This window comes from Apteryx rowi, unplaced genomic scaffold (assembly GCF_003343035.1).
Source record: "Apteryx rowi isolate R43461 unplaced genomic scaffold, aptRow1 scaffold_29, whole genome shotgun sequence".
Lineage (NCBI taxonomy): Eukaryota > Metazoa > Chordata > Aves > Apterygiformes > Apterygidae > Apteryx > Apteryx rowi.
The window spans coordinates 4,337,580-4,357,460 of record NW_020449307.1 but is presented as its reverse complement, the minus strand read 5'-3'; positions in this window follow the sequence as shown (position 1 = coordinate 4,357,460).

Here is a 19,881-nt window from a genome sequence, read left to right as displayed (position 1 = left end):
GGATCTGACCTTCATCCATCCAAAAGTGCACTTGTCACCTTCAGAGATTCTCAAATTGAAATAGTGGTCTTGTGAAGAGTGTAGGGTGAACTGGAAGGATCTTCTGGTTCAACTTGCTTTCCTTCTGTTATGCTGTTCTGCTTAAATTTCAGAACTCATTTGTTCTTTGAAGAAATTCGAGAATGAGGGTGACTTGATGGGTTGAGGAGGCAACAGGGTATTTTTGTGATTGTTTTTCTAATCAAGGAAGATGGAAGGATGAGGTCTGGATCCTGAGGGCTTTCAAATCCATGGCATTAACTGTCCAGGAAACTGACTTCATCTGACCTGTCCCATTGAAGCCGTGCCCCTGTGGGAAATTCAGGAAAGACCTTCCTTAGGAGGAAGACGAATCTGCAACTCAGCAGCTAAGGTAGTGCTGAGGGAGTTCTGAGATCAAGTTTATGCTCCCAATACTAGTTACAAATTTTACATTTGCTGTTTCAGTAAAAAATCTCTGTGCATGAAAGAGATTGTGTACCTCAGTCTTCAGAGGCCTGTATATCTCCTGTCTTTAGGTGAAGATTTTATACACTAGGTCTACATTTTCTTTTTCCAGCTGTCTCTTCAAGAACAGTTACGATGAGATCTGTCTCTGCTAGCATGTGCCAGACTGAGCCTTAAAGCATGTAGGCTCCTTCCCACTTACTTTCTGCATCCTAACAAGATACCAAGGCATCCAAAGCTGACAGCTTCTTGAGCTAGAACAAATCTGTAGATCCCAAAGAAAAGATATAGGTGTTGAGGGAACTTTGAGATCAAGAGGAGAGATGCTTAGTGAATGCCATCTGATCAGTCTTTTGTATGTAACGATGTTCCTAAATACTTTGGATATTTTGGACATGGCCTTTAGTTTTCTCCTACAAGTTCTTGGCCATGTCAATTCTTGTTTAGCAGCCCAATGAAAGAAGAAACTGCATATGAAGAAGGGAATATTTTTGTGGAGTAAAATATTGTTAAAGCATTTTTTTTCATTAGAATATTAAAAAGGATAATTACTTGCAATTCATTAGCTCAGCTGATTTCCTCGTCTTTTTTCTTCACACCAGACAGAGCTGTTGAGACATTACAGACTGGCTTCAATGCACAAAAATCTTTCTAATAAATTTCAGTCTTGTTTCAGATATTGCCACTGTGCTGGAACTGCTCTTGTGAGGGTTTGTAATGAGGATCTGTTGCTTCAAGCTAACTGAGAAGCTCCTTCTTTCATTGTCTTGATTTATCAGCAGTCTGGATACCATTGGCCATGGGGTCCTATTACATTGCCTTCAGCACCTCATGGGTTTTTCAGGCTCCTTGCTGGCCTGTTTCACATCTTATTTAATGGAGCACTGTCTCTACGATTATATATTGCAATTCTCTCGTCACACTGACGCCTAAAGCTGTGTTGTGCAATTGGATTTTGATGGTGCAATTTGCCATGACAGCACTGCAGTATAGTAAAATTCTCACTTTTGTGTGTTATTTTTTTAATATATAACATACACACCAGGTGTTCAGAGGTGATAATCATTTGAGAAATTATGCAGCTGTTTGTTTATGGATCTGTATGATAATGTGATCTCTAACAGTACTTGGCGCTTGCAAGTAACTGACAGGTTCTGAGACCATGTTGTGTTAAACTTGCATTTTTTCTGTTGAGGAAAAGCTATTTTAGAACAGTTGAAAAGGGTGGTTTTTATTTCTAAATGTATTCTTTACTTCTCATTACCATGTGTTCAAAGGAAGGTGTTCTTCTTGTAACACGCAGTGTCTACTCCACACAGCCTTTTTACTATCTCTGTCATTCATTGATGTCAAGCCAGTAACTTTACCAATGAGCTTGGGCATCAGAAAGGTATATGTGGAAAAATCCCAGGGTAAAAGCTTTCTCTTCATCTCTGCTTCTTTCACCTGCAGGCCAGAGAGGCCATTCTTCTGTTCCGGATCCTCTGCCATTCATCCACGCCTGAGCTCTGGGTCACAGATCACTTAGGCTGCTTAACTGTTAGCATTTCTGTGTCACAGTTCGGTCCCTGCTCACCACTCCCAGACAGGGACCGGGCATCGTGAGGAAAAGAGCATGCACAGAGAAGAACATTAGGCTCCAAGAGACCCAGGCAGGGCCTTGCACGATGCAGTGTAGACCCAGCTGGCCAGCGCTAGCTGGACTCAAGACCTGGGAACGGTTATAGTTTATGATTTATTCAGTTTAGACATGTCTAATGAATCTTCATCTTACAGGGGCAAAAGCCTGAAGTGAGAACTGGTAGCTGGTAACAGAGAGAGCCTAAGTTAGTCTGGGATGAAGAATGGGAAACTTGCTGGTGTGGAGTTATCTCATTTAAAAAAAAAAAAAAAAACAGGTAGATTCAGGTGTCTTTCAGAAAAGTGTATCAGGACATGGGGAAAAGGACTATTGCTGCAGTGCATAGTTATAGCACTGGCTACTTAGTTTGGTTTTCTCTGAGCTAACATTAGAAGGAAAACAGTATAGAATAAATAACATTTACCAGCCTTCGCTGTAGTGACTCTAATATTCTGATAGGCAGAGTTTCCACCTTGGAGCGCAGCATATAGGACCTGAATTTCAGCTGGGCTAACTGAGCAACTGCGCTGCAACTGTGCTACAAATCAGATGAGATTTCAGATTTTGTGGGATCCTTGTGATCACAGTCTGACCTTCAGCGTTCTAGGACATTATCTGCTTCATTCTTTTTCCGTATTAGAAATAGGTTTACAGGAGGAAATGCAGTGAAATTTCCTAAGGTAGTTAGCTCCAGTGATTTGGTTCAGCCTCATCTCTGCTCATCATACTCACCACTTTCCATTAGTTGAAGTGTAATTTAAAAATGTGGGAAGAAGCCCCCTTTTGAAATGATTCACTTATCATCCTTGCAAGGCCCTCACTTCCAAATGTAGCAGGGTAAAGCAACGTGGAATCCATTCATTAAATGACACATTAAGCAGCCAGAGCCTTTTTTCTGTATTGCCTGCAATAAAATATATTCAAAGCAGTACATATTTCATTAAAATTATCAGTGAAATGATTTTCATCTAATGTTATTTCTGCTTTTAATAAAAAGGCCCTGCAAAACGAATAACTGAACATTCTTCCTTCCTTTCTTTCTCTTTTTACAATTATGATATTCAAAATATCCCACAAGTGAGAGAATGACCCATAAATTGAGTTATGAAGGTCATATTCTAGGAAGAGCAGATATTTTCCATATTTCTTTAAAGGCATGTTCAATCCTATTGGGTATAAGCTATTTTAATTCACAGTGAATTTTAAAACTGTACACTGAGCTTGATACAGGATTGTTTACAGTAGTCCATATTAACTTTGAAGGGCAAGTTTTAAATGCTTATGTGTATTTGGTCATTGTTCTTTTTGTGCACACTATGGCCATATTAAACTTGTAACAATAGGCTTTGCTTAAAATGTCAAGTTTCAAGTAGTTTTGAAAGCTTTTTATAGAATCCAGAGCTGTGACAATTAGATTATTTTACTGTGATGCTGTTCATTGTTTGCCGATTAGAGAGAAACTTTGAAATCAGAGAAATGATTAAATTGGAAATGGTCATTTAGGAAAAAAAAAAGACTTAGTAGACAGATTAATTTTGTTTCTTTTGATCTTAAGTTTATTGTAAACACAGATAAATGTAAGCTTTGCTGCAGGTGTCTCAAATGGGTGCCAGATAGCTTGAAAAGCATGAAAGTAGGAGTGCAGCTCACCCAGAAGATACAAAGAAATGTAAATCCATGGGGTGTGTGGAAATAATCTGTATTTATCAGAATAAAGATGACTCTTAGAAATATGTTTAAAATAATTATACAATTGATAAAAATAATAGTTTGAAAATGGAACAGTAAAGATATATTTATATCGTGACAAGTGAGGTACATTGGAAGTTGTTTAACTTTCAATAAGATAATCAGTCAGGATTCTTAATTTTGAATGTTAATGTAATAGGAACAGGTCATACCATAGAGAGGAAGTTATGAGAAACTGTTTGCCCTGAAGCAGAGCACTGGGGATTAATATAAATCACATAGGGTTTATCACATAATAATGTGCTATTTTTTTAGCAGCTTTAATATGAGCTTTAATTATAAGCATCCCATCTGCAGAATTAGGAAAGAATACTGAGATAAAGAGAGAAAAAATATTTAATTTGGGTCAAGAAATTAAAAAAGAAGCAGTAAAGAAAAGGCAATTATTTCTTAGCATTGTGATTTGGAAAGTCGTAGTCATATTCCACTCCAGTATCCTGTGAAGGCATACAGAAAATAAAGTACAAAACTGCAGCACAGAGAAATTCATGCACTGGAGGAAATGCTACAATCAGAGAAATTATTCTGGTGGCAACTTTTTTTAATGACTGTAAATTAAATATTATGTCCTGGATGATCTTTCCAAACTAAAAGGTGATTCTCTCTATGTATTAGGATTTGGAACAGAAAACTGTTTCAGGAGCTCTGAGGCTGTTGAGCCCCACATTTTATTTACCTGGTTTGCTCTGTTTGAATGCTGTTTATCAGATTTTTTACAGACCACCTTAATTCCTTTCTCTTAGATCAGCCGGCTTAGTTTCTGCACATCACATGCTGCAGGTGTCCCCTTAGAGATACCAAGGCTCTGGCCTCATCAGTACCCTGCTGAGACCTTTATCAGTTGCAGGCAGTGAGTTTTCTGATTGGATTAAAGATTGATTATATACTAATCACACCATCTAGACAGGCAGACAGGTAGCTTGTGGTCAGTGGGATCTTGTAATCAGTGCTGGGATAATAAGATGCATGCAGCTGGGATTGTTGAACAGCAGGTTTCAACGCACAACCACTGCCGTACTCTGAAAAAGACCATTTACATCTTAGACATCTTTGAGAAGAAATGGATAGTCAATTTGCCAGCAGGAACATTAGTTGAAAGTATTTCCCAAAGCATTAAGACTGCTATTCTAATGGTGGTAAGTGCCTTCATTTCCAAAAGCTGTCTGCAAAGGTCTCTGCAAAAGGTCCAGAAAAATAGCTGCAGCCTCCTGACTGCATATTTGTAAAAGCTTTGGAGATACTAAAATTTGCCAGTTTCCAACTATTTCAGCCAAACACTACAACAAAGTTTCACTTACCTTGGATCAAATCAATCTCCACTTTTCAACTCACTGTGGAGCGCAGTCTTTACATAAACATAACAGCAGAATATACTGTCTCTGAGGTCCATTTAAACACCCATACAGTCATATGCCTCGAAACAAGAAATCTCCCACACATACACCTCCACAGAGTAAATGCTTCTGCACTGGTAAAAATACACGGGAAAACACCATTTGTTTGTTTGTTTGTTTGTTCTGTTTTGAAGGAGGGGAAAGAAACAATGCACCTTCTTGTAGGATTCTAATAGCTTTAATACATAGCGTCAAGCATATGAGGGGGTTTAGGTTTTTCAGTCAGTAAAAAGTAACGTGGGACATGGGCAACTGGATGGTATTTCTAGAAATATTTTCTTTCAGCTGTGTGTTACACAGAACCACGCTTCAAATTGCATGTATTTGAAAACACCAACAAGAACTGTCAGGACTTTCCCCTGCTCAAAAAATAAACATGTATGCATGTATGTAGAAAAAAACTGCAACGTTATAGTATATAGTTTGTCACCTCCATGTTTAGAAGTATCATCCAATCCTTGAAGAAATTGCACAAAAATAAGTTGGGATAGGATAACATCACCAAATATCACTCTAACATAGTGAGATACCATGTGAAAACATTCACACTTTCAGTATGGAGTAATAAATTATATTTCAGCATTTCTTTTAACTTGTAAACATGTGCAGATAATCTTTATCTTGTGCTTTCAATTTGCAAGCCATAATTACAATACCTGCAAAAAGGCAACAGTGAACAGAATCCTAATCATGAACAGTGTCTGCTACCCGGCAGAAATTCAAGCAATAATTATTTTATTTTTAAAAGTGAGTGTTCCTTTAAAAACTTAAAGTACCAGTAACATTCAGAGTTAGGGGATACTTCATTTTCAGTTTCTCATTATGCAATGGAAAGCTTTTTTAAATTTGTCATTAAACTTTAACATTTTAGGCAGTTTCAAAGGACCATTTAATTTTTTTGATTTTGTTCTTGCTACCTAGTAAATCCTGAAGATTTTACTGAAGTATAAAAAAATGTGTTTGCTTAAAGTGATTCTTTTGAGTAAAAAATATAGACTTTAGGCTTTGACAACAGGATTTGGGACAGTCAGGTCTTGTTTAATATAGGAAGATTGTATGCAGTATACAATGAAGTAGAATAACATTAAAAGACTCAGGATTTGAGCTTTTACAGGTAATGATAGGCTAATTATCCCAGGTTTGAAAATCTTGAAAACTCTTGATATCTAAGTCTGAATGCAGACTATAACATTTCTCTTCATTTTAAACTTGAATAAACAGGTACAAACTCTATCCCCTTTGCTGTGCAGAATAACTTTTGGAATGCACTAATTTGTGTTTTATTTTATAATGGTAAATGTTACTTAACAGGCAGAGCCCTCCTTCCACATTCTTGATGAATGAGTGTGCAACCTTACATGAAATAAGATTGCTATGTCATCTGCTACTGAGAGTAGACTGTGACTTAGTGTTATTAAATGGAGCTTAGTAAGCTGTTGATTGAATAATGTAATTGGTGGAACTGTAAATGCAAAATGCAGTAGTTCTAACATGTACTGTAATTATGAGAAATCTGTAGATTTTATAACTTCCTTCCATTGGAAGTGCATGTTTTAAACTGTTTCATGTTTCCTTCCAAAACTGGAGTTTGGGTAGCCCAAACAGCAGAGTGCATAGTCTTTTCATGGGTTTCTTAAGTGCCTGAAGTTTGTCTAGCTATTGGTATGAAATTAATATGCTGCCTGTGTTGATTTTGCTGCTCTCTTTGTGTTAACCAGGGAAAGATGCTCATTAACAAGAGGAGAGGGAAAGCTGCTCTTTTTGAAATGCAAAGTTAGCCTTGGCCAGCTGTCCGTGAGGAAGAGAGGAGGCTGCTGCAAGGAAGAACATGACTTTGGTGAGACCAAAGGTGGGGACAAGTGACAGCTCCTTGTCCTGAGCATGCCTGTGAGGAGCATCCCCATGACGGAGACTTCCTTCTTGAGGGCCAAGGAGGTGGAGGGCAAAGTGGACAGAGATGCCACAGCAACAGGAGATGCTCCTGCACCATCTACAACATGGGAGCTCTAGTCACCCTCCCTGAAGGGGAGGGTGACTAAGGACAGGCATTATGCACATGCTCTTCTTTGATAAATGGTGTCATCACAGAGGAATACTGAGAATTGAGAGTTTGGGAATTATCAGTGACTTTAAATCTATGCTGAAGTACTTAATGTCGCACCTGGTTACTACACAGGAAGGAATGCGTCTAATAAGGACTTTTGGAAAGGCAAAAGATTGGGGGGGGGGGGTTGTTTTGTTTTTTGCTTTTGGAAACAAGGAAGTCCTTGGCAGTGGCTTTACATTTTGAAGTAATCTCCAGAATGAAAGGAGGTGTGCATTTTAAAATGAAAATAGATTTCATTTCTCATTTGGTACCTTGAAAAGACTATGTAGGTTCTTACATGTTCTGCTTACCCTGTTTTATCAGCCTCCAGCTCCTCAAATGAACTTTTCCCTTTTTGTATTGTTCCAGTGTCTTGAAGTACAAATCCTAGCTTGCAATGAAAGTAAAAATACTCTAAATACAGCTATTGTTGATCTTTCTGAAGATCAGTGAAAATCAAAATGTGTTGTCCACGTTACCTTAAAATTAGTTGTTGTACCTGTAGGCCACAGATCTCTTTTCAAATGTCTTTAAGGGCATCAGTTTCACTTCAAATTGTGTAATAGGGAAGACAAGCTTGAGTCCTGGAGGCCACCTCTCTGTAACATTTAGTGCATACAAGATATGGCACACTGATCCTAGCAAGTTTCTGGGGTTTGTATCCAGCAGTAGCACTTGTAAAATCATTGACGAAAGGAATAAATATTTTTAGAAAGAAAACATATCTGATTAATGTGGATAACTGAGGCTTCTCAAGGTGGAGATGATCCTCTCTTGCTGTAGGTTTATCAATGACTGAGGCAGAGGAAAAATCTTAATTACTAGTTGGGTTAGTAGTCTGGACAGTGATCATAGGTCAGTGTAGCTTTCAGTAGGTAAAACTGAAGCAAAAGGGAGAAGTATGAGATATTCTATCAAAACATACAGTGCTTGTGCTGAGATCTTTTTCTTCATTTAATTAAAATTTTTATAAGGAAAAGATTCCAGGGATGCATACATACATACATGCACAGTTTTGCCCACTTATGCACATACCAATATTAAGTTTTAATCCATCCCACTGGGCTTTTTCAAAATGCATAATGAAAGTCTATATAGAACATTTGCATTAGAATCTCATCTCTTGGAACAGATACATCTCTGATGAAAATCTACATGAAATTCCTTAACACAGGCGAGGTACTGACTTAAAGCTTAAACTGTATATTTACCCTCATTTAGTTACATATCACTATAAGGTAATTCACATTTAGCAGTTTAACTCGAGGGGAAAAGTTGGGAGTCAGCATTAGATATGAATATATATGATAAAAACTCTGTAGCAATAATCGTTGCCTACTTATAGTGTAGTTGAAGGTTAAGGTAAAGGTTGTCAAAAAAAGAAAAGTTCCTCATCATTTAATGTTCTGCTGACGAAATGGCAAAGTAATAATTTTAGTTGGGGTTGTGAAATTGGTACAAAGCAGGCAAATGAAATGATACGGAAGAAGTCGTTGAAGAGAATAAAATAGCAGATTCACCACTAATAGGGGAGCAACAGAGACTTTCAACTTAACTGCTGGTGGAAGTGAGGTATGCTCTGAGCATGAGCAAACACCCAGCAAGGAATAAAACTTGAAGCTAACAAGGCCAACAAGCACAACAAGTACTGAGAAATCATGTGAAATGCTTGAGGAGATACCAGGATCTGAACAGAACGAGTGTGTGTGCGAAGAGCTTCAGCCAAATTTAAGTAAGAAAGCACTGGGTATGAAAAGGCAATATTTACAAAAGGAAAGATAGGAAGTTTTAAGGGTTAAGTGGGGTATGTCTCTGCAGTGATACCCTAAAAAGCTAAGCCATATCATCTGCTGGTTTGAATTTGAATTGGACAAACTAAAAAAATTCTGTGAGGAACACTTCTGTTAAAAATATAGACTGTACTCTCTGTTCAGATGAATATCTTTGTATAGCATGGCATGCTTCACAAAATTAAAGCTCTTAAGTAAATATAAAGGTAAATAACCTGTGGCTGTATTTGCTTCTTTTATATCTGAATGCAGTTTTCCCTAAGCAAGTCATCAATGGCTTGTTTAATCAAAGAAATAGCTAACTTGTATATCTGAAGAGCAATTTATAAATATTTTTATTTCTTGGGAGCAAAGTTGAAGGGCTGTCCTAGTACATCTTATTTCAGACAGTTAATGGTATTTAGTTCCTCCCCGTGAACTTTGCATCAGAAGAGTGTTCACTTCGAGGCAATTGTCAACAAAGCCCAGCTGGGGCAAGGTCTCTTTCAGTACTGCTAAGGAGAATTTCCATTGCAAATGGAGTGCTTGTGGTTTGCAGTATGAAAAAAATAAAATAAAATATAGCAAGATGCTGGTTTAAAACAAGCAAAACAGGAAACTGCTCATATTGTAAAGTCTAGAAACTGTAATGTCATACAGATTGTTTCCTCTCTAGAACTGCTAGAGGTGCTGCAGACAAGAGGATCTAGGAGATGGAAACAGGATTTGCTTCTTAGTTTTTTGTTTGTTTTTTCCTAAGCTGAAAAATCTATTTACATCCCCTAAGTCTTCAAAGAAAACCTTTTTGCCCGAATTGTTTTACAGGATGCCGGAAACAGTGTGCTATAGCATAGTATGGGGATTACAGAAGTCGAATAAATTTTCTTCTCAGCCTCCAAACATAAATTACATTAACTTTCTGTGCTTCCATTTATCTCCTGTTTTATTACACATAGCTCTGCGTTTCATTTAGTAAACCCAGTTGTGGTGTGTGGAAGGCATCTGAGGTGCTGACTCTCATGAGGGTGCTCTCAATGATGTGGAGCTGGTAGAACATGAAAGACTTTTCTTGGTTATAATACTAAACTGAACAGTTTCGTGTTGGATAAAGTCCATTGCAACACTAGATAAATGACAGTGATGAAAAGTTAGTTTACTTTATAATTTAATGATAAAATGGAGATAAGCTAATCCAAAAGACTGTGTCTATTTCCAAAGTGCTCAGTGTTATCATTTTCAGCTGGAAATGTGAGTAGGAATTAAGCTCGATAATGAGCTTTTGTTTAAGAAGTAAACTACTTGCTTAATGCAGTCATCTAATTTTTTTGTCTCTAATGTGATTATAACAGGAGAATCCATAATAGCCATCAATAAAGATCTGGGACAACTAAATGCAATAGAGAAATTTCATTATAGAAACCCAGATCATGACATATGTAGTGCTTATTGGTTTTGGACAATTATGCTTACACAGCAAACATAGCAAACAAATTAATTTAGAGGGTTTTTCTTTAAGCAGTTATGACACTTAATTATGCAGTGTTTCCTCTCTTCACCACTGTCATAAATATTGCTATTTGTCCTACAGGATGGCATGGTTGTGTGTTGCTAAGCAATTTCTTGACATTAATGGGAAGAAGCTAAATAATTATATAGGTAGCATGGAAATACATGCATATGTAATCATGTAACCAATGACAGTCCTCCTTAACTCACAACAACATCTTGAGATCATTGCTCTGTGTTTCACTACAACAGTCAGTTTCTGCTAATTTGTCATCCCATTCTGCAGTTACTCACATTTAGTAGTATGTTTTTATACAAAGGAATCCCACCAAAGTCAGCAAGGTTTCTTTGAGTAAATGTTAAACCACGGGGATCTTTCAGAATTATTGTATCTGTTTCTGTGGAAAATTAGACTTTATTTTGTATAACCTAAGAACAAGGCTTTCTGCAAAATTATCTGCTTGTGGGTAATTGCATTGAATGCTATTCATATCTCTTGCTGTGCGATGACTCAGATCATGTTGACCCTATGTCATGTGCAGTAAGGGTTAATTTTTCCTCTCCTCAGTTCCTGGTAGTTTCAGGAGACATTTCAATCCCCATCAGTTTCCGATGTGCAAAACCTGCACACTTTTGTGCAACTTTTGAGTGCTCAGCAGCAGGAACAAGATGAAGCCAATTCCACTCCTCCTGGGAACAGGGCATATATGGGAGTGCCATAAGGCTCAAATAAATTCGTTGTAGGCATTCCTGGGTCTCCTACAGGAATTTTCATTTCTGTTTCCATCAAGATATGGGCAACAGCCCAGCAGTAGATATTGTTGCACATATGACCTTAATCTAATTGAATGCATCAGAAATTAAGCAGCCTTCCATGGACTTTGACTCAGGCTAGTATTTTTGTTGTATATGAGCTATTTTGGGTTCCACAACAGTTTTTTTCTTTAAAATCTTAATATATTGAGTGTCTCAGTCAGTTCCTTCCTCTCTGGGACAGATCTGTAATCCTGCTGTATTAACTGGTAGAAAAGATACAGCTATTGCTCTTTCCTCAGTCTGTTCCTTCAGTGAAAGTGTTGCCCATTGAAATGTAATTAGATACACTTTGAGATTATTCTGTATCACATCATGGCATCTGGGCCTGATGTCAGATGCCTTTGTAGTTCACTTCTTGGTATTGAATCACTTCAGACATTTTCATTCTTTATATACCAGCAAACATATGTTGTTAGAAATTGAATTACATGACGTGATAATTTCAACTCCAAATAGTTTGTATTTTCTTGACTACAGAGTTCTTAAAAATCAGCCTTTAATGAAGAATTTAGATTTCTGCAACCCTGAATAAGACTTAAAATAATGAGGGGGGGGAGGGAGTACATCCAGTTTGAAGAAGCTGCTCATGACTACTACCCAAGAAAATGGAAACGAGTCCCTAGTTTACGATATTCTTTGAGGGCTGAATTCATTCATCCTTTTCAACTGGTGAGTTTCCTCTCTAGCTGAAAATTGCATGGCCTCTGGGAATGAGAAAGGTCTCCACTCAAAATATGGACTACTGTATGTCAGAGCAAACACAAGCCAACCTGTAATCTTCAAGACTGGCAAACTCAGTTAAATGCACTTAGCTTGATTTTAGCACTCTCAGACTCTGACGAACTGTCGCCTAATGGGAATGGATTTTATAAATGACAAAATACACAATGTCCATAATGTTACATTAAAATGCAGTATAGTATGGGCCAAACCTTTCAATAGACAAACTCCAATTTGTTTCTTAAAAATCAGAATCTGGCCTTTATCTTTCCTGCCATACCATAGATTTTCCCTATTTAAAATGGGTTGGAAAGGCCCCTGCATTACAATAATAAGTCTGTAAGCAGCAGAATGAATTGGATTGAATTGATCACATTAAAGAAAAGGTAGTTCAGAAGAAGTGCTCAATATTATCATTTTCAATTGAATATGTGAATAGGCATTTAACAAGATAATCATTTTTTTCTTAAAGGAAAGAGTAGTTTTATAACACCAGTCATCTAACTTTTTCTTCTGTGTTGTGATTACAAATGAAGAATCTATAATAACCATCAATAAAGGTCTGGAAAAATGAAGTGCAATGGTGGAATTTCAATATAGGATCCTACCATGTGACACATATAATCCTTATTGGTTTGGGACCATTGCGCAAACACTTCAGACTTAGTAAAAACTTGATTTCCTATGGATTTGTGACTCATGGTCACAAATATACTCTACTGTGCAATAAAGGGCTCGTATTTTCCTTTGTGAAAACTGCAGTAGGGTCTTTGATCTGTAGTGGTTACACTTTTCCATAAAATACATAGGTATAGAATATCTTTGAAATTTCTGCCTATTAGCTGTGGCTGAAACTGGCCAAAGAATCCCAGATTCTTTAATGGTTGGTGGAGTAAGTATGTCCATAATTCTCATGAAACTGGCTGGAAGAAATGACTGCCCATAATAGAGTGGGTCATGCAAGTAGGAGATGAAGCTTGTGCCAGTGTCAATTACTACCTAAATTTAGTGTTATGATTCACACTGACACATTTTATATTTGTGTTGGTGATTTTCACTGACATTTAACTCAAATGTGTAGCTCCACAGAGGCAAAGAAACTTTGTGTGTGAAGAATAGTGAAATCCAGATTGTTTTTTAATACTGGGTGATAAGTCTGAACTACTTATTTTGCTGTAAAGGATTTGGCATGACCCATCTCTATGTGATAAATCTATCTCCTGGACAAAATCCATCACTGAGCTAAATTCCTCTTTACTTTCATCTCAGAGTTTTATTTGTGAGCATAATTTGATCAATGATTTGAACAGGGGGCTTTATACTTCTGTTATGGAAAAAGTCAGAACATGATTTTCACTGTGTGTGGTGTATGTGAGGAGCTAACATCAAATTCTGTCATCTATTACATAAATACACCTTTGATCACTGAAATGCATAAATGTAAATTCAGTGTGCAGTTTCATTTTATATCAGATGTATACTGCTGCCAAAAGAGGCTATCCCACTCTCTTCTAATCATGCAATCTTGTCCTTGCATTAGATGTAGTAATTAGAAGACTGCAGGATAGAACTGAAATATATTCAAGTTTTTTGGTCTTGGGTTACTTTTCTGTCACATAAACCAGCTTAATCAACCTGCCCTACATAGTACTAAATTTTGCTTTCTGGTTCTCCAGCAACACTTCTCAATACTTAGATGAAAGGAACATGCAACTGGCAGAAAGAAATTAAGGATTAATTCTTTCTGTCCTTGTTTCAGGAAGATAAAAGAAAGGGAAGGATAGAATAGGGCATACACCTCCTTCTTAACCTGCCCGAACATAAGGCAGTGTTAGTTCCACTGCCTGAACTATAAGGTGTTGCCAGCTTGTCCCATCTGACATTGATGGCTTTGTGGGATGTGTCTGTCTCAGTGTGGCTCTGTCCATCTGGAAAAAGCTGCCATGGCAGCTCTAGAAAGGCGGCTCTAGACATAAGCAAGCTTAGACATAAGCAAAGCAAGAATTGTCTAGGGCAGCAGACTTTTGGGATTGAGTGATAAAAGAAGAATCATGTATTTACAAGACAGAACTTCCCAGAGATCTTTTTAAAGCATTCAAATCTCCTCCTGTTTTAACAAGGTAGGCAAATGTAACCCAGAACAATCATGTATTCTTGAGTTTTAAAGAAACACAGGAGTATTTGCATGCTGATACCTCAAAGGAAGTAAAATTCTCCATACAGGGATTTTTCTCCTAGAATTCCAAGGGAGTTTGTATATGATTCACCTTTGGTACTGAGAGGGAAGCAGAAAGATGAGAGGTAATGCTGGACCAGGATCCATCTAAGATTCAGACTGGTAGGAACAGGATTAAGAAGGTGCTGCTCTGTGTTTGCCCAGTTCTTACCTTGTTCTAAGCATCCTTACTGAAGATTATATGGAGTTAGATGGATGCCATGCTGAATAATAAAGAGCCCTTGCAAAGGAGTTAGGGCACAGAATTAAGGTTTGATATGAATACTCATGACAACAAGTGAAAAAGAGATAGAAGGGAGGTTCAGAACTAGGAATCAAGGGGGACACTAAGCAAAGTATCCCTGGAATCACATTGCTGGCATTAAGAGTGTCTAAGGATCCTGTTGATATTAAGGTTAAGTTTATAATGTGAGGTATGATATTAAGTTCCAGAAGTAGACAGAAAYTTCCCCATTAAGTTCCCTCCTCATGGTTACAGCCCAAAGGAGATTAAGGAGACAAATCAATTGATTTTCTGGGAGAATCTGTGAATAGAAAGATACAGGAAGAAGTTCAGACAAGATATCAGGAGAAAGATTCAGAGGAGCTGGAAGAGGGCTGCAGTATGGTGCAGTGAACATAAATAGGAGGATTTTCTTCTTGTTAAAAAATGGATTTACCAGAAAAATAGAATGAACAAGCCTGTTTTCACTGGTCCATGGRGAAATTTTCCAGAATTAAAGTGTACTTAACTGGCATTTTTTTGTGCCTTTTTGGTGATAAGTTGGCTTTAGATGGGCCACAAAGCTGTGGAAATTGAGAATGTAAATGATGTATTCAAGAAGCAGCATGGAGGTATCTGGTTGGACCATGCTTATCTTTCTTCAGTGATATGCTGGGGTGACCTGGGGGGCAGTAGCTTGAGGGTGATCTCTGGTGGACTAGGAACCAGGGACAAATGAAGTCATCTCTTCCTTGGAAGAGAATCATCTGCCAGTCATGGTCAGAAACAAGACACAGAGTGTACTTTCCAGGTCATATGCTAAGACAGGTACTCTGTTAATCAGAAGAAGAGCTCAGAATGTATCTGACCTGCCTCCTGGACTACTCATATTGTAGTACAAAGCATGGGAGAGTCCAAAGTGTGTTACAGCTTTCTAAATGCAGATTAAATAAAACAGTCACTGTGTTGCTAAATCTGCTACTAAAAAGAAGCCTTGGGTGGAAATTTTTGTTTCTGGCAAGCTCTCATTTTCTGACATTTGATAGAAAGTGATGTATGTGATGATACTTATTTCTTTTTTTAGGGCACCTCTGTTATAAGGACTTGAGTGCTTGAAGTTGCAAATCCTCAGGGAAATAAGTATGGAGAATGTCTGGTCACCAGAAGCAAAGTCACACGTGAAAGTTTCCATAGTTCAGGCTTCATTCACCAATGAAACTTATCAGAGGAAGGCAAAGTAACCTATTTATAGTAATGGAAGTATTTAAGTAATCAATAAAACAATCACACGGGTCAGTAAAAGCACACTTTTCATTATTGGAGAGGTTATCTGAATGCAATATGGCCATTGCGTCTAGTAAAACTTTATTTCTTTTTTTAGTTTTAAATTACAGCAATGATTTGAGAGTAAGAAGAAACTTGTTTGAAATTCACTGATACTGCAACAATGAGGGTCTGTGTTCTTTGGCTTGCGTGTAAAACGAAATGTGCTGCTCTAGTTTTTGACTGATCCCCCCCAGTTTTAAAGTAACTTTCTAGGCAAAAGATCATTCTTTGGCCTTTTTCACTGCTTTTCCTTTTCAAGATTTACTCTGTATTTCTGAAGGCAGATTATTTATAAAATGTGTTTCCTTTTAAAAAAAAAAAGTCACACCTTCTGTTTGTTGTGCAGTGAGTGTGGAGCTTTTGTACGTACACATTCCTAAGCATGTGCTGTGAATAGAGCCCTCAGCAGAATACCAGTTTCCTAGATATTGTCATGTCAGCCATGTGATACTCTGTCACACTTTGGGAAAAACAGTTGTATAATTTTGTTCGGAAAAAGTCTTCAGGGATATTTCACATAAAGGGATTTTATTCACTGACTATGATATGAGTCAAAATCTCTTAGACTTGTTACCATAGCTATTCTTGACTGCTACTGCTGATATTTTCTATACATATAAAATGTACTTTCCTTCAGAATTCAGGGATGAATTCCTGTAAAAAGCTTCAAAAAATGATAGAAATACATTTCCTCTCTTTACATATAATTATGTAAAATAAGGATCTTCAATTTTAAACTAATCACGCCCTCATTTTAGCACAGAAAATATGCTTAAGAAAGGATAGACGATATCATCAGTTGGAGTACTGCACTATAACTTGGGATAAAAATTGGGATTTCAAAAGATGTCTATCATTTATTGAAAAAGCAGGCATGTGCAGAGACTCATTCTATTAAAAACTTCTACAGATAGCGTTAGTCTATGCTTGTAGTGAACTCAAGTTTTTTGCTGCCACTCCCACATCCGTAAACTGCAGGCAAGCAAGGGTCTGTGGAGATTTCACTGGTCAGCTGGTAAGTGGAACCTGTGGAGCCTGGAGAGCTTGCAACTTCCTCAATGGTTTGTAGTGTAAGTTGTTCCATAAAATCATTGCTTATCAAAAGCTTAAAATTAACAGATTTCAGGATAAAATACCTGCAGCATGGACAAGAACGAAAACATAAGCATTCAAAAGAGAATTTGAGTTTAATTTGTGCAAGAGTGAAAGTGGGGTAGAAAAGCATATATGTTATAACAAATGCAAGAAACCATTAAGTTCGTTAGTATTGTCCCTAAGGTTCCTGCTGCAGAGATTCATTTTGAAAGGTTACAGTGCTTATTGTTCAACAGATCTCTGAGAGAGCTTCCCAAGGTACTTAGTATAAGCAAACATGAGTGCAAATGTGTGTTTTAGAATGTGTGCTGATGTCTCTCTCCTGATCTCTGCCAATGTCTTCACCCAAACGCAAAACTCATCCATTATGCAAATGAGATAGCCAAGAGTTAAGCAAGAAGATTTGCTTTCTGTTGAATGTTATAGAAATGTTTCCATTAAATTGTAGCAGTTTTCCCCCTTTAATTAAAAAGCCGGAAGAGGAAAAACAAAATCCTTGACGGAAAATACATTGGTTACAATTGTTAAAGGAGGGAGGTGGCAGGTGTTTCATGAAGCTTCAGGAAAAATTGGCACTGTATTGATAAAGGAGTTTTTTCTTGGGTGCAGCTGTTTCTTTGACTGTCCTGCCCATTTAATAGAAATCTGCCCATGGTGTGAACTGGGCTGATGAGGCTTTTGTAACTCAGCCGGGCACGCTGTCTTCTGCATTGCTTTTGAGCGYTAAAGTGAGCTCGCCATCATTAAACTCTTTCCTCTGCCCACTTCCCCCCATATTCCTGATCTACCCAATAATTTTTTCGACATCTGGACAATTTCAACCACCTTTGAGAGAGAGGTTGGAGAAAATTAGGTTCCTGAAAGTACAGTGAAAAGCAATAACAATATGACACTTTTATGAAACTGCTGCCACACACTTTTGAGTATATCCTGCTTTCAAGGAAGCTTTATCTGATTTAGTACAAGACAAAATAAAAACTGCTTCAGACTCTGATTTGTAAATTGCTGAAGAAGATATCTGTACACATCTCTGTGCTGTTGTGTTGTCTGCTCCTCCTCATATTCTCAAATTAGAGATTGTAATCTCCTTGGATGGAGCAATGCTGTGAACACAACAGAACTGAGGCCCCAATTTGCTTTTATACCAAATGAAAAGTTCCAATTCACAAAGGCAGAAAGTGACTCTGGGCAAGAGGTGCAGAAACAAGGAGTCTTATGCACAGTTTAAATAACTCTTTAAAACAAAATATGATGAGCATCCAGCAGTCTGCTCAGTAATATGACCATTTATTTCCAACTTCATAAAGTGAAAGAAAGCCTGTTAATATCACCAGCTAATTACAGTGCCTCCTTCTCTCAACAGACACATAAAAGAAGCTGTGAAGTGCAGAAGTGACTGACTGCAGCAGTGGCAGATTGAGGGTCTTCTTCTTAAATTAAATCTGGCTGAAGATTTAATGTAGTAGAGTGGACAGCAGTGATAATGGGTACTGTTTCTTTAGTGTGTCTGTGTATAAATTAACTACATTTGCGTGCTATTTGGACAATAAAGCTTCAGCAGTTTTGCTTCTAGTTCCACATATGCTGCAGTAATTACAAGCATAACTTTATTTACTTCTGGCAGTAAAAGTATGAATAAATGATGTCTTATTGCCTTGGTCATGTTCTCTCTTTGGCCTCTTCTCTCCTTCTGTTATATCTTGAGTCGTGTCCTCTGCTCTGGTAATGCTATGAAACATGCAGTTGGCAGATGTCTTGCCGTGTGACATATTTCCCTTTCAATCAGCTCTTTAACCATTTAGTCTAGCTATTTTCTGAAAGAAAAGTGAAGCTGTGATAGAAAAATAGAAAGTCTGTAGTGCTCATGCGATGCATTGGTGCTGTGTCATAGTCTAAGTTATTTCCAGTCAATTTAAAACATTGCTGACTATTACCTCTTTGTTTCTTTATTGGGCTCCCCTTTCAAATCATAGTACCATGCCATCAGTATTGAAACTAATTTGGCTGTGGCCCTCATGCTTGGTGGCTAAATCGATTTTTCTCTTCCTAATTCTTGTTTTCCCTTCCATTACAAAGTACTACCAGGATTCCCACGTGAGTAATGCATCACTGTTTTTAGACAACTATGTAAAAAAATCTTGTATTCTCGTGACTTGCAAAAAAAAAAGTGGTCTAAAAATAACAATATCAAGCAGAAGAAAAAGCAACCTAGGAGTAAAATGTAAATAGACCGTGTCTTGTTAATTTTGCATGCAAAATTTGAAAGGCTGGTTGCATTTTTGTCTTATGCTTGTGATGCCTGGAAATACATTTTCAGTTTGTTTTTAAGATTCTCATTATTTAAGAAGCATGTTAGGCCAGCATTTACAAATAAATGAATTTTGACTTGAATAGACACTATATAGAAAAAGGAAACTGTAATACCGGTTAAGTTGTAAAGCATTTTCCTTTGGAATATTCAGGTGATATAAAAATTAGATAAAGATATTCCTATTACAGGGAGTTATGTTATTTATTTTGTGCATGTATTATATTTTTTTGCCTTTAATTCAGATTTCCTAAACTCAGGGTTTAAAGAAAGGCACTGACATATTTTGACAGCAGGAAAGGCCTGATTTCAGACATTCTCTGTATTCACAGCTTTCAGTAAGTTTATTTTCTCTAAAAATCAAATTAAGGTGCCTAAACATTGTTTTATATTTAGATGTCCAAGGAATAGCTGATTGGAGCTTAGTGCTGCATTTACAATAAATTTCACCACAACACAGAATCACARAATCGCTGAGGTTGGAAGGGACCTCTGGAGCGGTGTCCCCCAGGGGTCAGTACTGGGTCCAGTCTTGTTCAACTTCTTCATCAATGACCTGGATGAAGG